General features: G+C 41.3%; 1 pseudogene; it reads left to right on the top strand.

Annotated features, from left to right (window-relative positions):
* Positions 1–1726: 1726 nt before the first annotated feature.
* LOC136388749 (isoleucine--tRNA ligase, cytoplasmic-like) lies at positions 1727–7023 on the top strand (annotated as a pseudogene).
* Positions 7024–7663: the final 640 nt, after the last annotated feature.

Below are 7663 nucleotides of genomic sequence, written 5' to 3'. Positions count from 1 at the left end.
CCCAGATTATCCTTGTTTATAATGTAAACTTGTTGGAGATTTTACTTTTAGTTTGTTTTGTTTTATTCTTTGTATTCAGTGGAATAACCCCTCTGAGTATCTCCTGCAGTGGAGGTTTTTTGGTGATAAATTTTCTCAGCTCCTTTATGATTGAAAAAGTTTTTATTTCTCCTTCATATTTGAAGGATAACTGATGGATGTAATATTTTGGCTGGTAATTCCTCTATTTCAGTACTTTAATTCTTTGTGTCTACTCTCTTTTAGCTTATAGAGTTTTTTTTCTGAGAAGTCTGATGATAATCTAATGGGCCTTCCTTTATATGTTATATCTTTTTGTGTGTGTGTGACAGAGACAGAGAAAGAAACAGAGAGAGAGAGGGACAGATAGTGACAGACAGACAGAAAGGGAGAGATGAGAAGCACCAATTCTTCATTGCGGCTCTTTGTTGCAGCTCCTTAGTTGTTCATTGATAGCTTTCTCATATGTGCCTTGACCGGGTAGCTATAGCAGAGTGAGCGACCCCTTGCTCAAGCCAGGAACCTTGGGCTCAAGCTAGTGACCTTGGGCTTCAAGCCAGCGACCTTTGGGTTCAAGCCAGCAACCATGGGGTCATGTCTATGATCCCACACTCAAGCCAGCAACCCCGTGCTCAAGCTGCTGAGCCGATGCTCATGCCAGATGAGCCTGAGCTCAAGCCGGCATCCTCAGGGTTTTGAACCTGGTCCTCTGTGTCCCAGTTCAACTTTCTTTCCACTGCGTCACTGCCTGATCAGGGTATATGTTATATTCTTCTTTACCCTAGCTGCCTTTGGATTCTTTCTTTGTCATTAATATTTTGACAGTTTTATTACAATGAGCCTTGGAATAAGTCTGTTTGGGTTGAGCTAACTCAATGTTCTGTTTGCTTTTTGGATTCAAGGTTCTAACTCCATATGCTTGGGAAGTTTTCATCAATTATGTGTTTGAATAGGCTTTTCATTCCCTTTTCCCTCTCTTCTTCTTATGATATACCCACTGTTCTTATATTGCTCTTTTTGAGGGAGTCAGACAGTTGTTGCAGGGCACTATAATTTTTTTAAAAAATTCTTGAGTCTCTTCTTCTTTCTGTAGCATCTCTGGCTGCTGTCTTCGATGTCACTGATTCTCTTTTCTATCTGGCCTGTTTCATTAGCTAACCTAGCCACCTCATTTTTAATTCATGTATTGAGTTCTTTATCTCTGGTTTCAAAGTTTCAGTCTTCTTGGCGAAGTACTTGTTTTGTTCATTAATTTGTTTTATAGCTCATTAAATTGGCTATCAGTTTTTCCTTGCATCTCACTGAATATTTCAGAACTTCAGTTTTGAATTTTCTATCATTATATTCCAAGATTTCCATGTGATTAAGATTGCTCTCTGGTGATTTTTCATTTTTTTTCTGAACTACTTTTCTTTCTTATGTAGCCATGGTATTAGTTTTCTTTTTCCTTGATGGCATTTGAGAGTGGTATTGTTAAGAAATCAAACAAAAACAATTACAAAAAAAGTAAAAAAATAGAAATAAAAGTACAATAAAATAAGGATTAAAAAAATTAAAAATAATAAAAAGCAAAAGAGAAAAAACACAAACAAAAAAGAACAGAAACCAAAACCCAATAATAAAAAATAAACCAACATCACCCTGGTCTGGCTTTGATGTGCACATGCTCCTTCTCAGGTGAGCCAGCTCAGGGTCCCTCAGCAACAAAATGGTTCAACAAATTCCTGAAAACATCAATATTCAAGCTGAAGAGTAGAAACTATTGTAATTCTGGTTTAAATTTAATTGTTTTCAAGAGTGCTTAAAGCAGTATAAATATAGGCCAATATTTACTTTCTACAATGGGCCTCCTTTTGCAACTGGACTGCCTCACTACCTCACTGTGGACATATACTTGCAGGAACAATTAAAGATATAGCTACAAGATACATTCACCAAAGTAGGTTTCATGTTGACAGAAGATTTGGGTGGGATTGTCATAGCTTACCTGTGGAATATGAAATTGATATGATACTGGTAATCAGAAGATCAGAGGATATTGCCAAAATAGGGATTGTAAGATATAACTATCAGTGCCAGGCAATGGTGATGATATATGCTAATGAGTCAAAGTGTACTGTTACCAGACTTGGCCTATAGATTGACTGTGACAAGAACTATAAAACTCTGTATCCAGAATTCATGGAATCTGTCTGGTGAGCCTCCAAAACAACATTTTGATAAGGCTTTGATTATAGAGGTATGAAAATCATGCTATTTTCCACTGCATCTAACACTCTATGTCCCAACTTTGAATCTCACAAGAATTACATGAATATTCCAGATTCTTCAATATTTGTAACCTTCCCTTTGGAGGAAGATGAAAATACATCTTTGGTTGCTTGGGCAACTACTCTTGGAACTCTACCTAGTAACCTTGCCCTCTGTGTTAATCCAGATATGCAATATGTAAAGATTAAAGATGTTGTAAGAGGAAAATCACTCATTTTAATGAAAGCCAGATTATCAGCCCTCTATAAATTAGAGAGTGACTATGAGAACCTTGAAAGATTTCCTGGTGCCTATCTCAAAGGCAAGAAATATAGGCCCCTGTTTTACTATGTTGTGAAGTGTTATGAGAATGGTACTTTTATTGTGCTTTTTGACAACTATGTAAGGGAGGAAGAAGGCACTGGGGTTGTACATCCAGCTTCTTACTTTGGTGCTGATGACTGTCGGGCCTGTATAGACTTCAACATCATTGAGAAAGACTCTCTCCCTGTTTTTCCTGTGGATGCTTTCAGCTGTTTCATAGTAGAAATGACAGATCTCAGCCCTGGTTGGTTGGCTCAGTGGTAGAGCGACATACCAGCATGTGGAAATCCTGGGTTTGATTCCCAGTCAGGGCACACAAGAGAAGTGACCATCTGCTTCTCCACCTCTCCACCTCTCCCCCTCCCTTCTCTCTCTTTCTCTTTCTCTCTCACCCTCCCACAGCCCTGACTCAAATGGTTTGAGCAGGTTGGCCCTGGGCACTGAGGATGGCTCCATGGCCTCCCCTCAAGCACTGAAATGGCTTGGTTGCTGAGCAGTGGAGCAACTGCCCCAGATGGGCAGAGCACTGCTCTGTAGGCTACTGAGGGATGAATCCTGGTTGGGGCACATGCAGGAGTCTGCCTCTCTGCCCCCTACCTCTCATTTAATAATTAAATAAAGAGAAGAAGTAACAGATCTTATAGGGCAGTATGTAAAGGATGCTGACAGAAAATTCATTGGGAACCTGAAGGAACAGGCCAACTTCTTGATGCCAGCACCTTCACTCATAGCTATGCCTTCATTTACAAAGCAGTACCTAGCTGGTTTGTTCAGGTTGAACACATGGTAGACTAGCTGCTGAGAAACAATGATCTGTGTTACTGGGTCCCATATTTTGTATGAGAAAAGCAATTTGGAAATTGGCTGAAGCAATTTCCAGAAACAGATACTGGGCCACCACTCTCCTACTGTGGGTCAACAAGGACTTCAGGAAGATAGTATGCTTTGGGTCAATGGCAGAACATGAAGAACTGTCAGGAACAAAGGTCTCAAATCTCCACAGAGAGAATATTGACCATCTGAACATTCCTTCATGCTGTGGGAAGGGTTTACTGCATTGCATCTCTGAAGTGTTTTTTGTTTTTGTTTTTGGTTGTTTTTTTTTTTTGTGTGTGTATGTGGCAGAGACAGGGAGAGAGTCAGAGAGAGGGACAGATAGGGACAGACAGACAGGAACGGAGAGAGATGAGAAACATCAATTCTTTGTTAGGGCTCCTTAGTTGTTCATTGATTGATTTTTCATATGTGCCTTGACTGGGGGGGCTACAGCAGACTGAGTGACTCCTTGCTCAAGCCAGCGACCTTGGGCTCAAGCTGGTGAGCCTTGCTCAAATCAGATGAGCCTGTTCTAAAGCTGGCAACCTCGGGGTCTCAAACTTGGGTCCTCTGCATCCCAGTCCGATGCTCTATCCACTACGCCACTGCTTGGTCAGGCATCTCTGAAGTGTTTGATTGTTGGTTTGAGAGTGTCAGCATGCCCTATGCTCAAGTTCATTATCCATTTGAAAATAAGAAGGAGTTTGAAGATGCATTTCCTGCAGACTTCATTGCCAAAGGTATTGATCAAACCAGAGGATGGTTTTATACCCTGCTGGTGCTGGCCACATCTCTCTTTGGACAGCCACTTTTCAAGAATGTGGTTGTGAATAGACTTGTCCTTGTGAGTGATGGCCAAAAATGAGCAAATAAAAAAAGAATTATCCCAATCCACTTTCATCATCCATATATATGGTGCTGATGCCTTCAGATTATATCTGATTAACTCCCCTCTGGTGAAAGCCGAAAACCTCCACTTTAAAGAGGAAAGTGTATGCAATGTCCTGAAGGATGTGTTGTTCTCTTGGTACAATGCCTATTGATTCTTAATCCAGAATGTCCTAAGGCTGTAAAAGGAGGAAGAAATGGAATTTATCTGCAGTGAAAACAGTTTAAGAAAGTGCCAACATCACAAACCGGTGGATACTGTCCTTCATGCAGTCAATCATTTTGTTCTTTATGACCAAAATGGCAGCTTTTAGGCTCTATACTGTGGTGCCTCACATGGTCAAGTTTGTTGATATTCTGACCAATTGATATGTCAGAACTAACTGCAAAAGATTAAAGAGTGAAAACAGGATGGAGGATTGTATTATGGCCCTGGACACCTTGTTTCATGTTCTGCTTTCTCTGTAGAAACTTACGGCCCTCTATACAGCTTTTCTTACTGAATTGATGTACTAGAATTATAAGATGCTGATTGACCCTGTTTCTGTCCAGGACAAGGATACACCCAGCACCCACCACCTCATGCTGCCCCATGCTCAAGAGGAATGGATTGACAAGAAAACTGAGAGTGCAGCATTTCGAATGTAGTCTGCAGTTGAACCTGGGCAAGTGATTGGAGACTGCAAAACTATTCGAATGAAGTATACTTTCAAGGAAATTGTGGTTATCCATCAAGATCCAGAAGCTCTTAATGTTATTAGGTCTCTGGAAATGTATATCATTGAGGAATTTAATGTTCATAAAGTTACGCTATCTGCAGACAAGAACAAGTCTAATAGTATTGGCCTAAGAACAGAACCAGATCACCTGAACCTTGGGAGGCATCTGAAAGGAGCCTTCCAGGCAGTGATGACATCCATCAAGCAGCTGAGTGGTGAGAAGCCAGAGAGGCTCCAAAAGCCTGGGACCATTGTTGTGGAAGGACATGAGTGGCATGAAAAGGTCAGTTGCCTCATGTATACCTTTTTAATTAATTAATTAATTTTATATTTTTCTGAAGTTGGAAACGGGAGGCAGTCAGACAGACTCCTGCATGCGCCCGACCGGGATCCACCCAGCATGCCCCCCAGGGGGCGATGCTCTGCCCATCTGGGGCATTGCTCTGTTGCAACCAGAGCCATTCTAGCGCCTGAGGCAGAGGCCATGGAGCCATCCTCAGTGCCCAGGCTAACTTTCCTCTAATGGAGCCTTGGCTGCGGGAGGGGAAGAGAGAGACAGAGAGGAAGGAGAGGAGGAGGGGTGGAGAAGCAGATGGGTGCTTCTCCTGTGTGCCCTGGCGGGGAATCGAACCCGGGACTCCTGCACGCCAGGCCGACGCTCTACCACTGAGCCAACTGGCCAGGGCCCTCATGTATACCTCTGATCAAGCTACAGGTGGCACAGTGAAGTTTGAAGTACATTCAGATGCTCAGGCTTTGGTTTTCTTAGATGTCACCCTTGACTAGTCGATGGTGGATCAAAGAGTGGCTCTGGAAGTCATCAATTGCATGAAGAAACTTTGCAAAAAGTGCAACCTGGTTCCAACTGATGGAATAACAGTTTATTACAAAGCAAAGACTGAAGAAAAGTATTTGAGTACCATTATTCAAAGCCACATGGAATTCATATTTGCCGCCATAAAGGCTGTCTTTTAACCATATCCAGTTCCTGCATCAAATGCAATCCTTATTCAAGAAAAAAATGCAGTAAAGGTATCTGAACTTGAAATTACACTCACTGAAGGATCATACAAGCCTGGCTCTGCTTGGGTAGATGTCCATCTTGACTTTGTGCAAATGGGCCCTCGCAGCTTGGCTCGTGGATGAAGGTCGACCTGGCATATGGATGTCCCCAGTTCAATTCCCAGTCAGGGCACACAAGAGGAACAACCATCAGCTTCTCTCTCCCTCCATCTCTCCCTTCTCTCTCTCTTCCCTTCCCTCAGCCAGTGGCTTCATTGGCTTGAGCATTGCTCTGGGCCCTGAGGATGGCTCTGTTGGTCCTAGCACATCAGCCTTAGATGCTGAGGATAGCTCAGTTGATTTGAGCATTGTCCCAAAATGGGGTTTGCTGGGTGGATCCTATTCAGGGTGCATGCAGGAGTCTGTCTCACTATCTCCCATTCTCTCACTTAAAAACAAACAAACAAAAAACATTTGTGCCAATGGCAGTGAGCAAGGTGGAGTATTGCTTCTGGAAAACCCAAAAGGCAATTATAGGTTAGACCTTTTAAAGCTAAAAAGTGCTGTTACAGGCATTTTTGGTGTGAAAATACAGAGCTGGCAGTCTTCCATGGTGAAACAGAAATACAAAACCAAACTGAACTGACTTGCAGAATCTTAGTGAAAAAACACCATGTGTGACTGCAGGATCAGTTCCCTCTCTGATCAACAATCCTAGTACTCTTCTCTGTCAATATATCATCCTACAGCTCCTGAATACAATCCCACAAGAGTGCCTAATGGGGACGGTGGGCACTCTCTTGCTTGAAAACCATTTGGGCAGAATGGACTCACTTACGAAGGTCTTCTGTATGAAGGAGCAGAGGTGTTTGGCCTTCACAGAAGGAAGCTAAAGCTGTTTCTGAATAAGACACAAATGGATGAAATTGTAAAAGAAATCCCCATGAAGACTCTGAACACAAAGACTGGGTGTGTTTCTGTATTTCCAACAATGGCTGACTTCTAACATTCTGTTATCAGTGTGGTTCAGTCAATGTTTCCCTGACATGTATTTGTCCACACACACACACACACACACACACACACACACACACACACAGACACACACACACACACAGACACACACACACAGACACACACACGTATTAAAGATATTTCTTTCAGGTACATATATAATATGTTGCTTTTGATCTAAAAATGAAGAGGGATTGATTCTTCGAGTGTATTGAGACCTCAGAGCAATAGTCACAGTTCACCTTAGACACCTATGCAGTCCTGCTGGGAGAAGGGTACGTTGTTACCTCAGCACTACAGAGTTTATTTCTTTACTTGAATTCTTAAGTATAGAATGTATAAGTGATTACAATACCATAATATATATTATTCTATGATCTTTTAAAACTTATTTAAGATCTTGAAGGAAAGAATAATTACATGAAGTTTTCTGGATAATTTGATGGAATATTTTATTTCATTAAAGCAAAGAAACCCCACATAGATAAATAAACTATTTTTCTCTCAAATATAAAACAAACAAACATCCACCAGAGAAGTAAAAATAAAAAATAAAAAATTAAGAAAAATAAAATTTTAATAGAAAAAAAAGACAAAAACAAAAACTATCAGTTCCAAGAGGTTTTTCTGTT

Source organism: Saccopteryx leptura, chromosome 1 (genome assembly GCF_036850995.1).
Source record: "Saccopteryx leptura isolate mSacLep1 chromosome 1, mSacLep1_pri_phased_curated, whole genome shotgun sequence".
Lineage (NCBI taxonomy): Eukaryota > Metazoa > Chordata > Mammalia > Chiroptera > Emballonuridae > Saccopteryx > Saccopteryx leptura.
This window is presented reverse-complemented; position numbering and strand designations above follow the sequence as displayed.